Source organism: Pinus tabuliformis, chromosome 6 (assembly GCF_031772625.1).
Source record: "Pinus tabuliformis cultivar Carrire ecotype Pingquan chromosome 6, CPIR1, whole genome shotgun sequence".
NCBI lineage: Eukaryota > Viridiplantae > Streptophyta > Pinopsida > Pinales > Pinaceae > Pinus > Pinus tabuliformis.
Window position 1 is genome coordinate 852,743,165 of NC_142292.1, and position 23,400 is coordinate 852,766,564.

The following is a 23,400-nucleotide window of genomic DNA, read 5'->3' on the forward strand; positions in this document are numbered from 1 at the left end:
GTACTTAGGGGTAGGCTGCAACGCGACGCCCCCATGGGCATTGGGCACCCTGGTGTACCCAGCATGCCATGCCCCCATGGGCATCGGGCGCCCTAACGTGCCCAGCACACCACACCCCCATGGGCATCTAGGTGCCCCACCTTTCTTCATTCATCAATGACAACAACATATTATAATTTTTTAGTACCATTTTTTATAATCAATCAATTATAAACCAAATTTTAACACCCAAACATTACTTTAGTCAATTTTCTAAAAATCATTATGAGACACCTTAGTGGGAAATTTGTTCATGGGAAGCTATGGGCCAACCTTAATTATTTTATGTAGGAACCCCTTGCCAATTTGGGTCAACCCACCAACTCATCGCACGGGTAACCCTATTGGGCAGGGATCCTGGCGTGCCCAGCTCATGATGCCCCTAGGGGTGACAGGGCACTCCACCTTCATGCGAGTGCATCTAGGGTACGAACATTCACCTTGCTATCAAAATTAGTCAATACAAATCATTAGCTCATCAATGACAACAAAATATTATGATTTGTTAGTACATCCATGTTGCATAATCAATCAATTATAAACCATCTTTTAACACCTAAACATTAATTTAGTCATTTTTCTAAAAATCATTATGAGACACCCTGGTGGGAACTCAATTCATGGGCAGTCATGGGCTGACATTACTTCGCATGTATTCCCAACCTCTATCTCACCTATTTCACCCATCGCTCAACTCATCTCATACATCTGCTTAACAAAACATTAAAGTGAAAATTGGAAATTATGGTATAAATGTAAATGAGCTATTCATTTCATGAATAATATATTATTTGCTTAACAAGGCCAACCACATGAAGGTGGAAGCTCATATTGCCCCTCCCCACCCCTCAAATCAATCTCAATTCTCCATACCCAATCTATCTACTATAATATATTTGAAAGAAACACAGTAACATTAAAATATAAAAACTAGGAAAATAAAAATTCAAGGTGAACAAAAGAAAAAAAACCAACTGAAAACATATAAATACATAACTCATACTTTTCAACATTTGTTATCATTAATATTCTTCCCCATCCATCTCATCATCTGTATCATCTAGTTCAGAATTCATGTATAAAGGATTCACCATATCAACATCATCATCATCTGGAACATGCTCTTCTACATTTGGTTCAACTTCTTCAACTTCTTTGTCTGACACAATGTCAATATCATATAGTTCATCCAAATTAACATTGTCTTGATTAACATATATTCCTTGAAATTCTTCAACATCTTCATTTGACACTACATGAACCCCCTACTCCTCTACATCATCTTCTTCTTCAATTTCATCTTCTTCCACTACATTATACTTTACGGGCCTTCCTCTAGGATCATATCTAACAACATATGACCAACCCACTTTACTTGGAACATCTACATAAAATACCTATTCACATTGGCTTGGAAGAACATATCACTCTGATCCTGGCTCAATATTCCTTGTATCAACCATGGTAAATCCGTTAGCATGCTCAATAACAGTTCTATCAGGGTCATGTTCATGGATTTGTAGCCTAAACCATTTGACATCAAACAAAACTATTTTGAAGGATTCAAAGTCACACTCAATTATATCATGCAGATACCCATAGTATCGATTCTCAGAGATTTCTAGATGTTTGTCACCTCTAAAGGAAACATTGATAACCTAAAATACTGCAATTATCCCACTATCATAAGTTTTCATCTTTTCATCCAACCTTTTGATGCAAAATTTGCAACCATTATACCACATTTTATTTGGGTATTTCAACTGCAATACATCAAACACATAAAAAATGCATTGTCAATTGATAAGCATGCATATTTATACTTGAAAATTAATAAAATTAAGAAAAAAACATGTCATATGCATCAATATAGTTGTAAAATAAAAAAAAACAGTATGGGTGAATATGCTTGCCTGCTAATATTTTAAACCATATGCTAAATCAATTTCCCTATGTGTAAGATTGGTATCTCCACTATGTTGAGCTTCTTTGACCAATGAAGAGACATTGTACCATGATAACCTACCATTATTATATTTTTTTGCATTGTTCAATCCATACCTTCATCCAATCTTTATTGTTCACAATGTACAAATGTATTGCATTCCACTCTCGAGCGAATATATTAAAATAAAACAATTCACATATATATAATTAGTTACCATGATATACCTTCATAATAATGGATTATGTAGGAAGACCAAAAATTAAATAAGTATGATATACATAAAAACAAATAAGTCAAATGTGTTATAAATCTCCACTATCTACTTACATCTCACTTTGCTCAATATAACTTTCCCCAATAGGTGCTCCCCTTCAAAATTATCCATGGAGTTGACATCCCAAATGTGATCGAACACATTAATACCTTTTCCTATTTCATCTATATATTGATGAATATAAGCCATGGTTTGAGATACCATATATCCCTCTACCATAGAACCCTCATGACATGCTCTTTGTCTGACCAAAGCCTTTAGTGATTTCAAGTTCCTCTCAACCATCCACATTGATCTTGTGTGTATAGGTCCACACTTTTCAATCTCCTCGACTTGGTGTATGAGGTAGTGTTCTTGTTCATTGAAAATTTTGGAGGTAGATACTTTTTCATTTCACACATTATATGAGGAAAAAAAAATTTCTCCAATACTTTATATCTTCTTTATCTATTTCTTTAGATGACAACCATCTACAAATGAAGCAAGTAAATCATAGGCTTCAACAAAAAAAGAATAATATAATACATGATGACAAGAAAAACACATGCAATGAAAAATATGTGACACAACAACTTATTGAACAATTTACACTTTGCACATAAATCTCCATTTACCTCGTGTACTTGCCAAGATCATATATAACTTGTTTGAAATTATTGTCAAAGTTTTCTGGGAGAGATAAAGGTAGAACATACTGTAACAAAAATAATGATCAATCCTTATTTTTTTCCCCAAATTAGTATAAAAAAGAATACTGATTAACACGATGTTTCACCAATGTATAAAATATATATACAGTACCAAAATAATTACCTTAATGAATGTATGCCAATCATGTGTTTTTACCCCACCTAATTCACCTTTCTTTGTTAGGATATTCTTTATATTTGAATAAAATCTAGTTGGAATTTTTTTTTGTTTTAATAACCTCTTTAACATGCTTGCTTTGCTACTCTATCAATAACCATGGAAGGGTGTTTATACTTTGGATATCTCCATTGATATTTGAATGAATCGTATTTTGCAATGCATGGTTGGCCTCCTTAATGTCATTACAAATCTTGAATTTTTATTATTTATCTCTCCTTTCATCTAAGATTTTCCATAAGGTATCTATTACATTCTTCCCAATGTGCATTGTGTCAAACAAATAAACAATTTCTAGGTTCTCATAGTAGGGGAGTCTATTGAATTGTTCAAGATAACTTTTCATTCCTAGTGGAAGTTCCATGCTATTAATGCCTTCATGACCTACAATGCGATTCATAGATAAAGATATTATAATATCAATATAACTTGTCAATTAGTACAATGAAGAAAATGCCATGAAAAGATAAAATAATCCAAACATATAATCTATATTGATACATAGACAATTCTCCATACCCTAGAAGACTCTATTATATTGCAACTTCCTTGCATGGGGTGTCATTCTCCATGGTTTTAGTCTAGTCTCTTCTTTACCATTGAAAATATGTTTTTTCTGTACTTCAGTACCTACGGTTCTTAGAAAGGAAGTGCCTATACTTATCAAACACCTCCTTTCCTAAGTTTCTTGAATGACGAGATTTAATCTTAGGACCACAAACTGGATAAGAAAATTTACCCTTTGTTTGAAGACCTGAAAGAAGTGGAATAAATTTTATGTCAATTATTTTAAGTATGTACAATGAAGGTTGAAGTATTTATAAACATTATTAAAGTGTAGGGTAACTTTATAACATACCACAAAAATGTGTTAGCCCTAGGGCATTTTGAATTGTCCATACAAGCATTGCATGGAATTCAAATTCCCTTTGTGCAACTACTAGTCTAAAGATATCATACATAGTGACATATTTCCATAACTCCAATAACTCATCGATAAGAGGCTTGATATATAAATTCATATATTTGACCTCGTATTTCCCTAATTGATTGAACATACAATACATAATTACTACATATATGAGTAAAATAAATAAATTATAAGACACAATTATAAGGCATAATTGAACATATATGACTAAATTAACAAAAGAAATATAGGACATAGGTATGGTTAGGAGTTTCCTCCTCTCCTTTCTCATTGATAATCACCATGGGCTGCTTTTGATTTTCTGAGGTTACTACTTTCCCTGATCTCAATTCAAGATCATTGACTCCAACTGGCATGATCTAAAATCTGGATGAAGAAAGTGGGGTCATAGAATGGATCATTTGTACCACTTTATTGTTGGAGTTGGGTAAAGGTTGAGCACGCAACTGAGAAGGTTAAAATGGTGGAGGTAAAGGTAATGGTGGCATAGGTTGACTCAACTGAGGTAATGATGTTTGAGGCAATGGGTAAGGTGCATATGTCGGAGGATATGATTGCATCGGTGCATTATACGAATTATGTGAATGATGTGAATGGTTTGGCCCTCTCCATCCTTGTTGCCAAGATTGGGATGGATGTCCATATTGATATTGATTCCCATGTTTCCAATGCTAAGAGTGACTAGTGTTAGGATAGGAATATGAGTGTGCATTATAACCAAAAACATGTGGTGGAGATTCAGGAACCATACCTGCACATACCTGAGGCCAATTTCTTCGCACTCCCATTGCATGCAATGATTTAGCTTCAAGTTGTCCCCCTTCAAATACAACTTTCAACCCAGGTAGGTAGGGACATTTTTCTGTAGCATGGTTATCTACACAAATTGCACATTTATTAGCTTCTTTGATATCCAGAGGGCATTCTCTTAGAGGATGCTTTCTTCTACATCTTGAACAAAAAATAGACAATGTTTCTTGCTCTTCTACAAGTTTTTGTTGAAACTTCAAAGAGTCTATTTGTTTACTAACAGTATTCATTATTTAAATTTTCATATTTTCCCTTTTGTTTTCTAAATTTCGAATAATCATAGCATCAGTAGATTTGGTTTTCCTATTTTTATTCTGAATTCCTTTACCAGATCTATATTGGTTCCTCGAGAATTTCCTGCACAAGTCACAGATCTGATCAAAAGGTTTTTGAGCAATATCCCCTTTTCCTAATAGATTTATATTATTCTTAGAATCATCAGTAAGCCCACATAAGAACAAGGTTCTAATAGTACTTAGATCAAAATTGTGCTTTGACATTTGGAGGATGTACATGAATCTCTCCAAATAGTCCTCTAGCATTTCATCATCATATTGCACAATAGTAAATATTTCATCTTGGATATCTCTAGTTTTACAATATTTTTGATATTTTGATAAAAACACTTTCTTCATTTGCTCCCAAGAATTTATAGTGTTTCCTCCTAGTCCCATGAACCAGCGGAGTGCTGCGTCCTTGAGAGTTGCAAGAAACAACTTTAACTTCTGGGAATCAAATAAGTAATCATAACTTCTACACAAAATATCAAACTCAAATAAGAAAGAGTCTGGATCTTCATGTACCTTACCATAGAAATGAGGAAGAGCTGACGGTGAAATATTTTTCATTTGTGCTTGTATATTAGGATTCACAACAGGGAATCCGAAAGTAGACTGTTCCTTAGTTACCTGATTTTCACCACTTCCTTCTATGTGGTATTCCATATCTTCCATTGTTGTTCTTCCACATGAACCGCTCTTAACAAGTTGAGAAGGCTGACTATGGATTCCAATAGTCCCCTTCTTCCCCTTTATGGGTTGTGTCACACCTGAACTACTGCTACTAGAGCCTAGGTGGACTATTCCTGCATAATGAGTTTGAGTTTGTTTGGACTTTCTGCCTGCAAAAGAAGGCCCAATATGAGTTTTGGTTTCAGATTTGTCAATGTTTCTTTGGTCCCTAGTGGGCTTCGGACCCCTACCTCTTTTAGGCATTCATTTCAGAGAAAAATGACAAACAAAATTTGAAATAAAAATTGCAAGTTTTAGAAATAAATTGACACCTATAAACTCCTTCAAACAATAGAAGCACACTGTGGGAAAAAATAATATCAGACTTACCCCTATTGCAAAAAAATGGAAAATTCTTACTAATTCAAATCTCCTCCCTGGCAATGGCGCCAAAATGTTGTGTGTAGGAATTGCGCTTGAGCAAACTCCTCAACACGTAATTGTAAACTCGAGGGTTTTGTAAACTTAGAGACGAAGCACAAGAAATGCCAAAAATGCTATGAACTTTTCCTATTTCTAATACTACTTCTTAAATGAAATTCTTTGAAGAATCAGATAGAAAACAATTGGAAAGGCAATTAACACCAAGGCAACTCTAGTGCTAGAATGTAAAAGACAATTTGGAAGTAAATCAAGTAAAGAAATTCCACACAAAATAAACAATCTTAAATGCTGGAATGAAATGCTATGTTCATCTTCAGATGGATGGTAAGCAGTCTAACAAGTGGGCCCTTGCAAAATTCTACCTTCCTTTTGATCTTTCTCCCACACAAACAACCTATCCTTGCATGCTTGCAATCTACTTGCACTAGTGCAGGTACAGTATTTCTGTGTAAGAGTATATTCAATCTTCCTTACTGAAGACTTATGTTTGAGTGAAGGTGATGTAAGCCTCAAGGCTTGGAGCACTCTATTCCAGTGTCAAGAGACTTGCTCTTTCACCAAGGCAGAGTCCCCTTTACTTAGTTTCCAAATTACTTTCAAAAGCTGAAAGATGTGCTGAAAAGGAATTGCAACTATAAATGAAATTTTGAAGTAAACTAGCTACGAAAAAAGAAAATGCTTCAACTCATTAAACTTCGTAAGGGAAATAAACTTCATGAGATAAAAATACTTGCAAAAGAATCAATAAATAGCCTAAGTACTTTGCATGTGTCAACCAAATTTGGTACTTCACCCACAATAATGACATTCTTTGCAAGTATAATATCGTAGTTTAATATAACTACTTCCAGATCTTTTAGAGATGAACTTTTAATACCAAAAATGGTTACTTGATTAATCGATCCATTCAATTGAGAAATAATGGGAAATAAGATGTAGGTAAGTGATTCACTGTTTGTTGCAACAAATGACTAAGCCATGGTGCAAGAAATAGTATGCACTAGTGCAGGAAAGAGTTCCTTGCATGATCCGCTCCGAAAATGAATTAATATAGAAAACAAGAGTAAAGTAAATGCGTGAAATATATCTTATAAACAAAAGTAAACACAACTACTCTACAAACCACAAACCTGTTCCACACATAGGCTACAAAAGATAATTTAATCCAGAACTTAAAGATTAGTGATTAAACTATTACATCACACAACTGCAAAGAAATAACCACACCGTAAAGTGAGAGGGGTCAATGAGCTGGGTGGGTTGGGCCCTGGCCAACCAGCTCATTCCCCTTCTAAGGAATGAAAGTGATCAACACTTCAAATAATATGTCAAAGACAAAATTAAACACTGTATGTGCAAACCATAGCGATTCTCTTGTATTTACGTGATTCGGCAAATTACATTACAAAGCAGTCCAACCCCAGAGCGAGGCGATAACCAGATTACATAAACCAAAATAATAGTTGATTGTTCTCTAGCTTCCTATCGATGATCTACATCATATATATCCTTCGGTTCTAGGCCATTTAGACTAATTACAAATAATTCTCATTCATGCCTCTCAGCTGAACAGACTTAGAAAACCGAATTACAAACTTGGCCAATGGTTATAACACACACAAGCTTAGCTGGGCCATAATATATCTTTGGAGAAAAATCCTTGGATGCGCGCCACCTACTTCAGTTCATTAGCAGTTAGACTCGGAGTTGAAGATCAAGATCCGTCCTCGTGGAAGATAGCTCTTGGAAATCTCGGACAGTGGCAGTGCAAGAATCTTCCTGCACTAGTCAACTCATACATTATTAACACTACGTTCCATGATTACTTCTAGGAAATCAATATGAGTTGCAAGAAATATGTAAATAACGCGAAATATATATAAAAAGATTAATAAAGTGTTGTAACAAATCTTAATATAAACTATGAGCATGTGCAGGAAAAGGGTAACCATCTTGTACTAGTGCAGGAAAGAAGGGTCTTATATTAAGGTAAAACAGAGGTTGATATTGATTGAAATGGGGTAAAAAATAGGGCAATTTAGGATACCAACATCCTCCCATCCCTAAGTTGTTGTGTGTCCTCACACAATGTTTTAACTCTGCAAAAAACCTTCAAAAAAATGAGTGGCCACTCCTTAGTTCTGCACTTCAATATTTATTCTTGTATTTACTATCTTTGGCTTCTTGTCTTGGGCTTTTTGCAGCTGCATAGGTACCTTCTTCAGGAATCTATAGCATCTGGAAACCCAGTATTTCCACACCTTTACCTGCTGCTTCTACTTTTTTACTTCTGCCAATAATTCCACCTCACTCTGTTTCTGCCAACTCTACTCTTTCATGACCTGGTTTAAAACTTCCAGGTCATGGACTTGTTGCTCCAAGTCCACTATTCTTCTATTAAGGAAGAGAGTGGACGGTGATGTACTGAGATCTTCAGGTGTGAACACCTTTTCTACCATGGACTCAACATCAAGGTCAATACTGTCAAAGGTCTACCTTAAGACATTGCCAAGGGTTTCTATGCTTGGGGTTTCACTTTCACTGAGGGTTTGGATACCCTCACCAATCTCTGTGCCAGGGGTTTCAGTACCTTGTGCGCCTAATTCCTCCGAGCTCTTAACAACTTGCTCTCCCAGTTTCTGAGGTAATTCCACACCCTGTCCTTCCAAATCAGTATGGGTTTCCATTCCCCATTCTTCTACCACCATGGGGACTTCAATATCCTGTCCTTCGAACATCACTGGATCTTCAATGCCCTAATCTTCAGAAATTGTAGGGTCTTCAGTACCCCGATCTTCAGAATCTGCAGGGTCTTCAATGCCTTGGCCTTCAAAAACTGTAGGGCCTTCAATGCCCTGATCCTCGAAATCATTAAGAGTCTCCGCATCTGGTTCAATAAAGTTGTCAGGAGGCTCTTCATGTTGTTCCTCTTCATCCTCCTCTGCTTGGACTTCACCGATGTTTGGTGTCGACATTGTTTTCCTACTCCTTAGCCTGCTGACAAATGTTGACAACAGCATGTCATCTTCTACATTCTCCTCATCCTCCATAATGTGTGCCACTGCGTTTGCGAGAATTGAGAGATTAAGAACTATGGGGGAGATTTAGGGTGAGTCATCGATTACAATTGGAGAACCCTACTGGTTTGTCCCTTGGCTGACAACTTTCCTCCTCACCAAGGTCCTAATTTTCATTTTCTTTGTTGCAGGTGGAGTGTTTTCAATGGCCCTCTTCTCTTCTTGCACTAGTGTGCCTTTACTTCACTGCTTGGCAGGAGATAATGTCTTTTCCTTTCGCTTTTTACTTTCACTTCTGCTAGTAGGTTCTTTTGAACCCCTTGCTCATAATTCTTTCAGAAATGCCTCCCATGCTATTCCATTTATCTCTAACTTCTACTTGACTAGCATCGTAATGAGTCCATGATGGCAGATTTTGGTTGCAACTTGGCTTTCACTTCTGCTCTGCACATTTTTTGCCATCTTTTCGAGGCTCCTAAGCAAGAAGTGAGGGAAATTAATCAGTTTCCCCGCCTCAAAATGTGATAACAATCGAAGGTGGTATACGAATGCCAAGGTATAACATCCTTCACCTATGACAAATTTCTGTAATATAAATAGTGAATCTTTCCATTTCCTAACCATGGCGGTCTGTGGCAATCGCTTTTTCCAATCAACCTCAATCTTCTTATCAACCACGAACCATTTCGAATGCTTCTTTGCAAACTACTCTTTCTTAAACCAGTGCTCACCTGTAAGTGGCAGGCCTGTGGCTTCTGAAATTAACTCTTCAGTGATTTTGAATTTTAAGTACCCGACCCTAACTCGGCCTTCCTCGAATGTTCTTGCAAACTCTAGCACTACGCCCATGTCGAATCTATCAAATTTTTGGAGAAATGGTAGGAACCCAAATTCTTGCAAAAGTGCAAGACTGTTCCTGTATTTGACGGTTTTTTCAATCTCCTGTAGCGACAGTGGTTCACTCCTCATGGGTGCCATTTCAAACCTCTTCCACTTCACTGATCACACCCTCGAAAGAATTTTAGGGTAACTCCAACATTCACCGAGAATTCTATGCCGGAGGTTCCTTGCCTTCCGTCTTTGTAGACCTGCTTACCTGGCTATGATGGAACAGTCCCTTCCACTTCAGGTGTAGATTCCTGTCAGTTCATTATAGGTGAATCGTGATGATTGGATGCAGTGGCGGTATAAGCGATGGTGATGCAATAGCTAGAATGATCGGATCACAGGTAGGTTAATGATGGTTGGGTAGTGCGGAATGATTGCAAAGAGGGTGAGTGCAGGTTATCGGATAGAGTACCCTTCCGCAGTCAACATCATAATTCAATCAGACTTATTTTTAGAAGTTATTAAGAAAAGTTAGATTTCAGCCTTACACGTCTTGCACTTTAAATATTTGTCCCTAGATTAGTAATTAATGAAACAAAGCATCAACTAAAACATGGAATGAGTTATCATATCAACACATGTACAAAAAATACAGGCCCATAAATCTTTGATAAACCATTTCAGGATTGTGTAAATTGCTTCCACAGTCAATTGTATTTCTGTACTAGACCTGCTTTCCCTACTATGCTTGGACTACGCTGTGCTTGCACCACATATTTTTACCAAATAGAAATTCTGATAGGACATACTTCTGTAGCTAGACTTTAAAAAATATGCCTCATTATACAAGAAAAATTTATTCGCCATCCTTTGGTGCTTCTTGACATGCCTTCTGAATGACTGCATCAAATTTTGCAATCAACTTATGAGGGAATAAAGAAGTGGGAAAGGGGTAAAAAAAAAATTTAGAATGGGAAGGAATATTATAGTAGGGATTTTAGAACAATATCACCAAGGGGGATAAATGAAATGGGATGTGGGAAAAAATTCAAGGGAAAAGAGGGATTTTACGAATCGGGTAAGGGTAGTTTCTTGGAAGAAAGAGGAAGGTAATTCATTGGGGAATTTAGAAAATAACTAGTGGGAAATTTTGAAATGGGAAATAGAAGAAGATTTTTACCTTGAAATCTGCTTACACTGGTGTAGGAAAAATAACGACAGTGGGAAGTAAGCATTTACTTGGATAAAAATGTCAATGCTAGTTACCCCAAACTTGGGTAAGTGCTTGGTTTCGTGAACCTGCTTCTTCTTAGTGGCAACCAGCATATCTAAAAATCAAGTAACATTCCCTTTTTATGAAAATTTTGTTGTTCCTGCCAGCATGCTGGTTTTCAGGTTGATATTTCTGCAGTTATGTCAGTCAACTGATTTTCACAATTACAGGAAATTTTTTTCTCTTTATACTTTTTATTTTTTGTGATTTTTTTTCTATTTTTTTCTTTGATTTTTTTTTTTTTTTTTAAGTAAGGAAAATAAGGAATAAATTCTTCAATAGGTCGGTGCTATCACCTACCAACTCCTTTTCAAATGGTTTTTGGACTTGCTGCATAAAATCTCCTTTAGTAAGGGGCTGAAAATATACCTTCAATCTATGCCCATTTACCAGGAACACAGAATTTTGTCCATCAATACTTTTGATTTCTACCACTCCATTTTTGAACACTTTGACCACCTCATAGGGTCTCATCCAACATGTATGGAATTTTCCTTTAAAATGTTTAAATCTTGAATCGTAAAGGAGCACCCAATAACCTGGTTGGAATTGCTTTTTCTGAATAGACTTGTCATGCCACTTCTTATGCTGTTTTTGAACCAGGATGTTCTGCTGAACAACACCCTTTTGGATTTCATCTAGCTTGTTCAATTCTAGAAGGTGTTGTTGCACTGCCTCAGAGAGATCTAGACCCAATTAGATTGCAGTCCTGAAAGTCTTGATCTGGAATTCTATCAGCAAGAGGACTTGTTTCCCATACACCAACTCATATGGTGTGTGTCCCGTGTTGTTTCTCTAAGTGGTCTAATAGGCCCACAATGCCTCTGGTAATTTTTCAGCCCAATCCATTCTGTTCATATTTACCATCTTTGTGAGGATAGACTCAATCACCTTATTTATGGATTCTACCTGGCCATTTTCTTGCGGGTGATATGGTGTGGATTTCCTGTGCTGGATTTTGTACTGCTCCATTACACCCTGTACCAGATTAGAAATAAACTGTGATCCATTGTTAGAAACAATTTCTCTAGGTACACCAAATCTAGTAAATATTTCAGTAAAAACAAAATCAACAACAACTCTTTTAGTAGCAAAAGAAACAACTTTAGCTTCTACCCATTTTGTAACAAAATCTATACAAATATCAGAAATGGGATAGATAGAATCAACATCTAAGATTTTTTGTAGTTCTTCCTTTACAACATCTCTTAGAGTTGGGTTCATTCGCCTTTGGGGTTGTTAGACAGGTTGGGTTCCATCCTGAATATAGATATGGTGTGTACAAATTTCAGGAGGGATGCCTTTCATATCTTCATAACCCCATGCAAAGGCATCGAGATGGTTTCGCAACAAATTCAAAAGCTGCTATCATTGAGAAGGATCCAAGTCTGAACTGACATACAAGGATTTACCTAGACTAATATCGACAAGAGTAGTGTCAGGCTCAAGAGTACACAAAGGTGTCGCTAGAGATGATGATGATGGAGGTAGAGAGTCATATCCTTCCTAAAAATCTAGACTAAAAATCTGACTCAATGACTCAAAATTAGGCATGGTGTCTAGATTGTTTAGGAAGTCTTGAATCTCACCCTCCTGTGAGGACTCAACATTCTGATGTATCAAGGAAACAGGCTGGGTCTCCTCATCACTACTGTAGTCTAACCATAAAGTGTCTCGGAGCTCCTGAATAGATCTAGCAGGTGGATATAAGGTGACTTTCTTTCTATAATCTCCATTGGAAATATACATATCACTAGAATTACATCCAATATAAGCATCAACCGTAGCAAGCCATGGTCATCCCAAGATCAAGGGATGCCCTCCCACAAGATTCTTTGGCTGAAGCACAATGAAATCTGCGGGATATTCCCAAGAATCTAAGGAAACAACCACATCATCCAATACCCCTTCTGGCTTGATTTTAGATCTATCTGCCAGTTCAAGCACAGTGGGAGTAGGACGAATATGGACCAATCCAAGTTGATCCATGGTTTGCTTGGTCATAACATTAATGGTTTCCCCTAGGTATATAAGTACATTGGAGACAAGGACATCACCTATCTGAATAGAGACAACAGGGTTTCTGGGGTCAGTATATTTTCCATGTTCATACATCCCGTCATCAACTCTGTTGCTCTACCAAAAAATTGAATGGTTTGGGGTTCCAATATTCTCCTTCCTGGCTTCTTGAGGCAGAGTTCCCTAATTATTTTTGTATAGATGGGGATCTCTTTGATATCTTGGAGCAAGGGTACCTTTATGAAAAGGTTCCTAAGCTTAGAAGACAGGCTAGGCTCAGGAATGGGGCATTTCTTCTCCACAACTAACCTCTATGGATAGGAAGGTCGGTTGGAGGAAGATGACAAGGGCTCAGAATGTACAGGGATAGGCTAAATGGTGTCATCCTTCCCAGAATGGTTAGGATTTTCCTCCTCTCCTTTCTCATCAATAATTACCATGGGATGCTTTTGATTTTCTGAGGTTACTACTTTCCCTGATCTCAATTGAAGATCATTGACTCCAACTGGCATGGTCTAAAATCTAGACGAAGAAAGCGGGGTCATAGAATGGATCATTTGTATTCATTTATTATTGGGGTTGGGTAAAGGTTGAGCAGGCAGTCGAGAAGGTCAAAACGATGGAGGTAAAGGTAATGGTGGCATAGGTTGACTCAGCTAAGGAAGTGATGGTTGAGGAATTGGGTAAGGTGCATATGTAGGAGGATATGTTTACATCAGTGCATGATAGGAATTATGTGAATGATGTGAATGGTTTGGCCCTCTCCATCCTTGTTGCCAAGATTGGGAGGGTTATCCATATTGATATTGATTCCCATGTTGCTAATAATGAGAGTGACCAGTTTTAGGATAAGAATATGAGTGTGCATTATAACCAAAAAAATGTGGTGGAGGTGGAGGTTCAGGAACCATACCTGCACTTACCTGCGGCTAATTTCTTCGTGTTCCCATTGCATGCAATGATTTAGCTTTAGGTTTCCCCCCTTCAAATACAGCTTTCAGCCTAGGTAGGGAGGGACATTTTTCTGTAGCATTGCTATCTGCACAAATTGCACATTTATTAGCTTCTTTAATATCTAGAGGACATTCTCTTAGAGGATTCTTTCTTCTACATATTGAACAGAAAATAGACAATGTTTCTTTCTCTTCTACAAGTTTTTTCTTAAACTTCAAAGAGTCTATTTGTTTACTAATAGTATTCATTATTTCAATTTTCATATTGTCCATTTTGTTTTCTAATCTAATAATCATAGCATCAGTAGATTCAGTTTTCCTGTTTTTATTCTGAATTCCTTTACCAGATCTATATTGGTTCCTCGAGAATTTCTTGCACAAGACACAAATCTGATCAAAAGGTTTTTGAGCAATATCCCTTTGTCCTAACAAATTCAGATTATTCCTAGAATCATCAGTAAGGCCACATAAGAAAAAGGTTCTAATAGTACTTAGATCAAATTTGTGCTTTGACCTTTGGAGGATGTACATGGATCTCTCCAAATAGTCCTCTAGTATTTCATCATCATTTTGCACAATAGTAAAGATTTCATCTTGGATATCTCTAGTTTTACAATATTCCTAATATTTTGATAAAAACACTTTCTTCATTTGCTCCCAAGAATTTATAGTGTTTCCTCCTAGTCCCATGAACCAGCAGAGTGTGCAGCATCCTTCAGAGTTGCAGGAAACAACTTTAACTTCTAGGCATCAGATAAGTAATCATAACTTCTACACAAAATATCAAACTCAAATAAGAAAGAGTCTGGATCTTCATGTACCTTACCATAGAAATGAGGAAGAGCTGATGGTGAAATATTTTTCATTTGTGCTTGTATATTAGGATGCACAATAGGGAATCTGAAAGTAGACTATTCCTTATTTACCTGATTTTCACCACTTCCTTCTGCATGTTCTTCCATATCTGCCATTTTTGTTCTTCCACACGAACCACTCTCAATAAGCTGAGAAGGCTGACTATGGATTCCAACAGTCCCCTTCTTCCCCTTTATGGGCTATGTCACACCTGAACTACTACTACCAAAGCCTAGGTGGATTGTTCCTGCGTAATGAGTCTGATTTTTTTTGGACTTTCTACCTACAAAAGAAGGCCCAATATGAGTTTTTGTTTCAGATTTGTTAGTGTTTCTTTGGCACCTAGTGGGCTTCAAATCCCTACCTCTTTTAGGCATTCATTTCAGAAGAAAAAAAAAATGACAAACGAAATTCGAAATAAAAACTGCAAGTTTTAGAAATAAATCGACACCTATAAACTCCTTCAAACAATAGAAGCACATTGCGGGAAAAAATAATAGCAGACTTACCCCTATTGAAAAAAAATGGAAAATTCTTACCAATTCAAATCACCTCCCCAACAACAACGCCAAAATGTTGGGTGCAGGAATTGCGCTTGAGCAAACTCCTCAACACTTAATTGTCAACCCGAGGGTTTCGTAAACTTATAGACGAAGCACAGGTAATGCCAGAAATGGTATGAAATTTTCCTATTTATAATCCTACTTCTTAAAGGAAATGCTTTGCAAAATCAGATAGAAAATAATTGGAAAGGTAATTAACACCATGGCAACTCTAGCACTGGAATGTAAAAGACAATTTGCAAGTAAATCAAGTAAAGAAATTCCAGTCAACAAAAACAATCTTAAATGCTGGAATGAAATGCTATTTTCAGCTTCAGATGGATAGTAAGCAGTCTGACAAGTGGGTCCTTGCAGAATTCTGCCTTCCTTCTGTTCTTTCTCCCACACAAAAAACCTATGCTTGCATGGTTGCAATCTGCTTGCACTAGTGTAGGTACAGTATTTTTGTGTAAGAGTATATTCAATCTTCATTACTGAAGACTTATGTCTAAGTGAAGGTGCTCTAAACCTCAGGGCTTGGAACACTCTGCTCTTGTGTCAATAGACTTGCTCTTGCACTAAAGCACAGTCCCCTTTACTCAGTTTCCGAAAGATGAAAGACGTGATTAAAAGGAATTGCAATGGTAAATGAAATTCTAAAGTAAACTAGCTGCAAAAAAAGAAAATGCTTCAACTCATTAAACTTCGTAAAGGAAATAAGCTTCATGAGATAAAAACACTTGCAAAAGAATCAATCAATAGCCTAAGTACTTTGCATGTGTCAATCAGTTTTGGTACTTCACCCACAATAATGACATTCTTTGCAAGTATAATATCATAGTTTAATATAACTGCTTCCAGATATTTTAGAGATGAACTTTTAATACCAAAAATAGTTACTTGATTAATTGATCCATTCACTTGCGAAATAATGGGAAATAAGATGCAGGTAAGTGATTCACTGTTTGTTGCAACGAATGACTAAGCCAAGGTGCAAGCAACAACATGCACTGGTGCAGGAAATAGTTCCTTGCACGATCCGCTTCGAAAATGAATTAAGACAGAAAACAAGAGTAAAGTAAATGCGTGAAAGATATCTTATAAACAAAAGTAAACACAACTACTCTACAAACCACGGATCCATTCCACACATAGGCTACAGAAGATAATTTAATCCAGAACTTAAAGATTAGCGATTAAACTATTACATCACATAGCTGCAAAGAAATAACCACACTGTCTTTCCAAATAACGAAAGTGAGAGGGGTCAACGAGCTGGGTTGGCTGGGCCCTGGCTAACCAACTCATTCCACTTCTAAGGAATGAAAGCGATGAACACTTCAAATAATATATCAAAGAAAAAATTAAACATTGTGCATGCAAACCATAACAATTCTCTTACCTTTACTTGATTCGGCAAATTACATTATAGAGCAGTCCAGCCCCAGAGCGAGGTGATTACCAAAATACATAAACCAAAATAATAACCGATGGTTTGCTAGCTTCCTATCTACAATATACATCATATATATCCTTTGGCCCTAGGCCATTTACACTAATTACAGATAATTCTCGTTCAGGCCTCTCGGCTGAACAGACTTAGAAAACCGAATTACAAACTTGGCCAATGGTTATAACACACATGAGCTTCGATGGGCCGTAATATATCTTTGGAGAAAAACACCTAGTTGTGCACCACCTTTCTCAGTTCATCAGCAATTAGACTTGGAATCAAAGATTGAGATCCTTCTTCATGGAAGATAGCTCTCGGAAATCTCGGACAGTGGCAGTGCAGGAATCTTCTTGCACTATTCAACTCATACATTATTAACACTACGTTCCATGATTACTTCTAGGAAATCAATATGAGTTGCAAGAAATATGTAAATAACGTGAAATCTATATAAAAATATTAACAAAGTGATGTAACAAATCTTAATATAAACTATGAGCATGTGCAGGAAAAGGGTAACCATCTTGTACTAGTGCAGGAAAGAAGGGTCTTATATTAAGGTAAAACAGAGGTTGATATTGATGGAAGTGGGGTAAAAAATAAGGCAGTTTAGGATACCAACATCCTCCCATCCCTAAGTTGTTGTGTGTCCTCACACAATGTTTTACCTCTGCAAAAAAACTTCAAAAAAATGAGTGGCCACTCCTTAGTTCTACACTTCAATATTTATTCTTGTATTTACTATCTTTGGCTTCTTGTCTTGGGCTTTTTGCAGCTGCATAGGTACCTTCTTCAGGCGTCTATAGCATATGGAAGACTGGTATTTCCACACCCTTGCCTGTTGCTTCTGCTTTTTTACTTCTACCAATAATTCCACCTCACTCTGTTTCTGCCAACTCTGCTCTTTCATGACCTAGTTTAAAACTTCTAGGTCATGGACTTGTTGCTCCAAGTCCACTATTCTGCTATTAAGGAAGAGAGTGGATGGTGCTGTACTGAGATCTTCAGGTGTGAATGCCTTTTCTGCCACGGACTCAACATCAAGGTCAAGACTGTCAAAAGTATACCTTAAGACATTGCTGAGGGTTTCTATGCTCGGGGTTTTGCTATCACTGAGGGTTTGGATACCCTCACCAATCTTTGTGCCAGGGGTTTCAGTACCCTATGTGCCTAATTCCTCTGGGCTCTTAACAACTTGCTCTCCTAGTTTCTCAGGGAATTCCACACCCTATCCTTCCAAATCAGTAGGGGTTTCAATTCCCCATTCTTCTACCACCACAGGGACTTCAGTACCCTATCCTTCGAACACCGCAGGGTCTTCAATGCCCTGATCTTCAGAAATCGCAGGGTCTTTAGTACCCTAATCTTCACAATATGCAGGGTCTTCAATGCCCTGGCCTTCAAAAACCGTAGGGTCTTCAATGCCCTGGTCCTCGAAATCATTAAGGGTCTCCACATTCGGTTCATTAAAATTGTCAGGAGGCTCTTCATGTTGTTCCTCTCGTCCTCCTCTTCTTGGACTTCGTCGGTGTTTGGTGTTGACATTGTTTTCCTACTCCTTAGCTTGTTGACAAACGTTGACAATAACACGTCATCTTCTGCATTCTCCTCATCCTCCACATTGTGTGCCACTGTGTCAATGAGCACCGAGAGATTATGAATTGTGGGGGAGACTTGGGGTGAGTCGTTGATTATAATTGGAGAACCCAACTAGTTTGTCCCTTGGCCGAAAATTTTCCTCCTCGCCGAGGTCCTAATTTTCCTTTTCTTTGCTACAGGTGGAGTGGTTTCAATGACCCTCTTCTCTACTTGCACTGGTGAGCCTTTACTTCACCTCTTGCAGGAGATAATGTCTCTGCCTTTCTCTTTTTACTTACACTTGTGTTAGTAGGTTCTTTTGAACCCCTTGCATGGAATTATTTCAGAAATGCCTCCCATGCTATTCCTTTTTCTGTAAATTCTTCTTGACTAGTATCGTAATGAGTCCATGATGGCAGAGTTTGGTTGCAACCTGGCTTTCACTTCCGCTCTGCACATTTTTCGCCTTCTTTTCGAGGCTCCTGAGCAAGAAGTGAAGGAAATTAATCAGTTTCCCCACCTCGAAATGTGACAGCAATCGAATGTGGTATATGAATGCCAAGGTATAGCATCCTTCGCCTATGACAAACTTATGTAATATAAACAATAAATCTCATCATTTCCCGACCATGGTGATCTATGGTAGTCCCTTTCCAATTGACCTTAATCTTCTTATCGACCACGAACCGCTGCCAACACTACTTTGCCAACTGCTCTTTCTTAAACCAGTGCTCACCTATAAGTGGTAGGCCTCTGGCTTGCGAAATGAACTCTTCAGTGATTTTAAATTTTAAGGACCTGACCTAACTCGGCCTTCCTTGAACATTCTTTCAAACTCTAGTAATATGCCCATGTTGAATCCGTCAAATTTTTGGAGAAATGGCAGGAACCCAGATTCTTGCAAAAGTGCAATATTGTTCCTATATTCAATGGTTTGGTCAATCTCCTGTATAGATAGTGGTTCACTCCTCAATGGTGCCATTTTGAACCTCTTCCACTTCACTAGTCAAACCCTCGAAAGAATTTCAGGGTAACTCCAACATTCACCGAGAATTCTATGCTGGAGGTTCCTCGCCTTCCGTATTTGTATACCTGCTTACCCAGCTATGATGGAAGAGTCCCTCCCACTTCGGTTGTAGATTCCTGTTAGTTCATTATAGGTGAATCGTGATGATTGGATGCAGTGGCGATACATGCAATGGTGATGCAATAGCTAGAATGATCGTATCATAGGTAGGTTAATGATGGTCGGGTAGTGTGGAATGATTGCAAAGAGGGTGAGTGCAGTTTATCAGACAGAGTATCCTTGCGCAGTCAACATCATAATTCAATCAGACTTATTTTCAACATTTATTAAGAAAAATTAGATTTCAGCCTTACACATCTTGCACTTTAAAGATTTGTCCCTAGATTAGTAATTAATGAAACAAAGCATCAATTAAAACATGGAATGAGTTATCATATCAACACATGTACAAAAAATACAGGCCCATAAATCTTTGATAAACCATTTCAGGATTGTGTAAATTGCTTCCACAGTCAATTGTATTTCTGTACCAGACCTGCTTGCACTACTGTGCTTGCACTGTGTTGTGCTTGCACCAAAGATTTTTACCAAATAGAAATTTTGATAGGACATACTTCTATAGTTGGACTTTAAAAAATTTGCCTCGTTATACAAGAAAAAATTATTCGCCATCCTTTGGTGCTTCTCAACTTATGAGGGAATAAAGAAGTGGGAAAGGGGTAAAAAAAAATTTAGAATGGGAAGGAATATTACAGTAGGGATATCAAAACAATATCACCAAGGGGGGTAAACAAAATGGGATGTGGGAAAAAATTCAAGGGAAAAGAGGGATATTACGAATCGGGCAAGGGCAGTTTCTTAGAAGAAAGAGGAAGGTAATTCATTGGGGAATTTAGAAAATAACTAGTGGGAAATTTTGAAATGGGAAATAGAAGAAGATTGTTACCTTGAAATCTGCCTGCACTGGTGTAGGAAAAATAATTGCAGCTAGAAGTAAGCGTTTAATTGGATAAATATGTCCATGCTAGTTACCTCGAACTTGGGTAAGTGCTCGGTTTCGTAAACCTATTTCGTCTTGGTGGCAGCCAGCATATCTAAAAATCAAGTAACATTCCCCTTTTATGAAAATTTTGATCTTCCTACTAGCATGCTAGTTTTCAGGTTGATCCTTCTGCAAATCTGTCAATCAACTGATTTTCAAAATTACAAGAAAAAAAATTCTTTATACTTTTATTTTTTGTGATTTGTTTTTCTTTTTATTTTTCTTTGATTTCTTTTTTTTTAAATAAGACAAGAAGGAATCAATTCTTCAATAGGTCAGTGCTATCACCTACCAACTCCTTTTCAAATGGTTTTTGGACTTGCTGCATAAAATCTCCTTTAGTAAGGGGCTGAAAATATACCTTCAATCTATGCTCATTTACCAGGAACACAGAATTTTGTCCATCAATAGTTTTGAATTCTACCACTCCATTTTCAAACACTTTGACCACCTCATATGGTCCCATCTAGCGTGTATGGAATTTTCCTTTAAAATTTTTGAATCTTGAATCATAAAGAAACACACAATCACCTGGTTGGAATTGCTTTTTCTGAATAGACTTGTCATGCCACTTCTTGTGCTATTGTTGAACCATGATCTTCTGAACAACACCCCTTCGAATTTCATCTAAATCGTTCAATTGTAGAAGGCACTATTGCTGTGCCTTAGAGAGATCTACCCCAATTGGACTGCAGTCCTGAAAGTCTTGATCTGAATTCTATCGGCAAGAGGACTTGTTTCCCATAGACCAGCTCATATGGTGTGTGTCCCGTGTTGTTTCTCCAAGTGGTCCGATAGGCCCACAATGCTTTCGGTCCAATCCTTTCTGTTCATATTTACTGTCTTTGTGACAATAGACTCAATCACCTTATTTGTGGATTCTTCCTGGCCATTTGCTTGTGGGTAATATGGTGTGGATTTCCTATGCCAGATTTTGTACTGCTCCATTACACCCTGTACCAGATTAGAAATAAATTGTGATCCATGTTGTAAATACTGAGAGGGGGGTGAATCAATATTTATTTTCAATTGTTACTTTTACCAGTTAGATCACTTATATTTAGAACACAAAAATGAACAATAGAAGTCAACGCTTTTATTAATATAATCTTTATAAATAATAAAGTACAATATGGGTAGGGCTCCAACCCTTGATGAAGACACCTAGTCTCCAACCTAGGATGTGCCAAGCACCTACTTGGACTTTAGTGAGGCTCCAACATCTAGGGCTTCGACCCTATCTTATCCAAGGCACCAACCTTGAGTTTAGGAGCACCAACTCGAAGGACACCAATCCTCAATCTTCCAGGCTCCAACCTGTATTTGCCAAGCACTAGCTTGGACTTCCAAGGCTCCAACCTTGTCAATTTTGAGGCACCAACCTCAAGGGCTCCAACCCTATATCTGGTTCAGGCTCTGACCTGGTTTCTTAGGGACTCCGACCCTCTAGGGCTCCAACCCTATCCTCCAAGGCACCAACCTTGTCTTTTTGGGGCTCCAACCTCTTGGGCTCCAACCCTTACTTTACTTCGTCAATATGTATTTGGTTATACATCATGGCTCCCTATGTCTTCTTCAACAAGCCCTGTCAATCTTCAGCAATGTCTCCTCAAAATTAATTCATCAATGACAACCTTGTCTTCACATGAAGGTGTCTCCATAGCTCTTCCTCATGATGACTTTTGTCATACATCACTAGGTCAACAATGTCTCCAAGAATGCTTTCAAGATCAGCTGCTACAAAGTGTCTTCACTACCTCAAAATATTCTCAAATAGTCAAATTGCTTTTACAAATCTTCAAGCTATGCTTCAAGAAGGTTTTCCACAAGCTGCCCCAAGAAATCTCCATAATCTTAGATCTTTAATGTAACTCCACAAGACCTTTAATCAATTCTTCAAAGGCTTCTTCAAGAGGACTGCAACAAATTTAATAATTTCTCTAATGCTCAAAGGATGCTCTCAAGTCTGCACATCAATTCTTCAATAAGCTGCTCTAATAATCCCATCAAAAATATGCTCAAAAGTGTCAACAGATCTGCTTCACAAGAGGTCAATTAAGTCTACTATAAATCTGAATAGATCTGCTCATAAGGTAGGCTTGTAGGTCTGTTCTATTGCTATAATTGTTATTGCTGGTTAGGGCTAGTGACCCACTACTACAGCCCTCTTAAACCTGTCCAACCATTCCTTCCACAGTTGCAGCCTTGCTCCAAGATGATGTTGTTTCTACTCACTGCTCCTAGAAGACCCTACAACCTTGTTTCAAGGCCTTTAAACCATTTCCCAACTGGTTGTAGCAGCTTGGCCTTCTTCCTACAGCTGCACCAACCTACAATAGCTCCAAAACACTTACTACAATACTTGCAATAAGCCTATTTGTAGTAAACAAGCCCTCTAACTGTGCCTTCTTATAGTAAGTTGTGCCCTTATACCTGAGTTGTAATTCAAGCTGCTTTCAATAGGACTGGTCCCTTTAATCGCTGCACCAATGTCACTTATAATAGTACTGCACCAACATCACTATAATTACATTCACAGAATTACCCAAA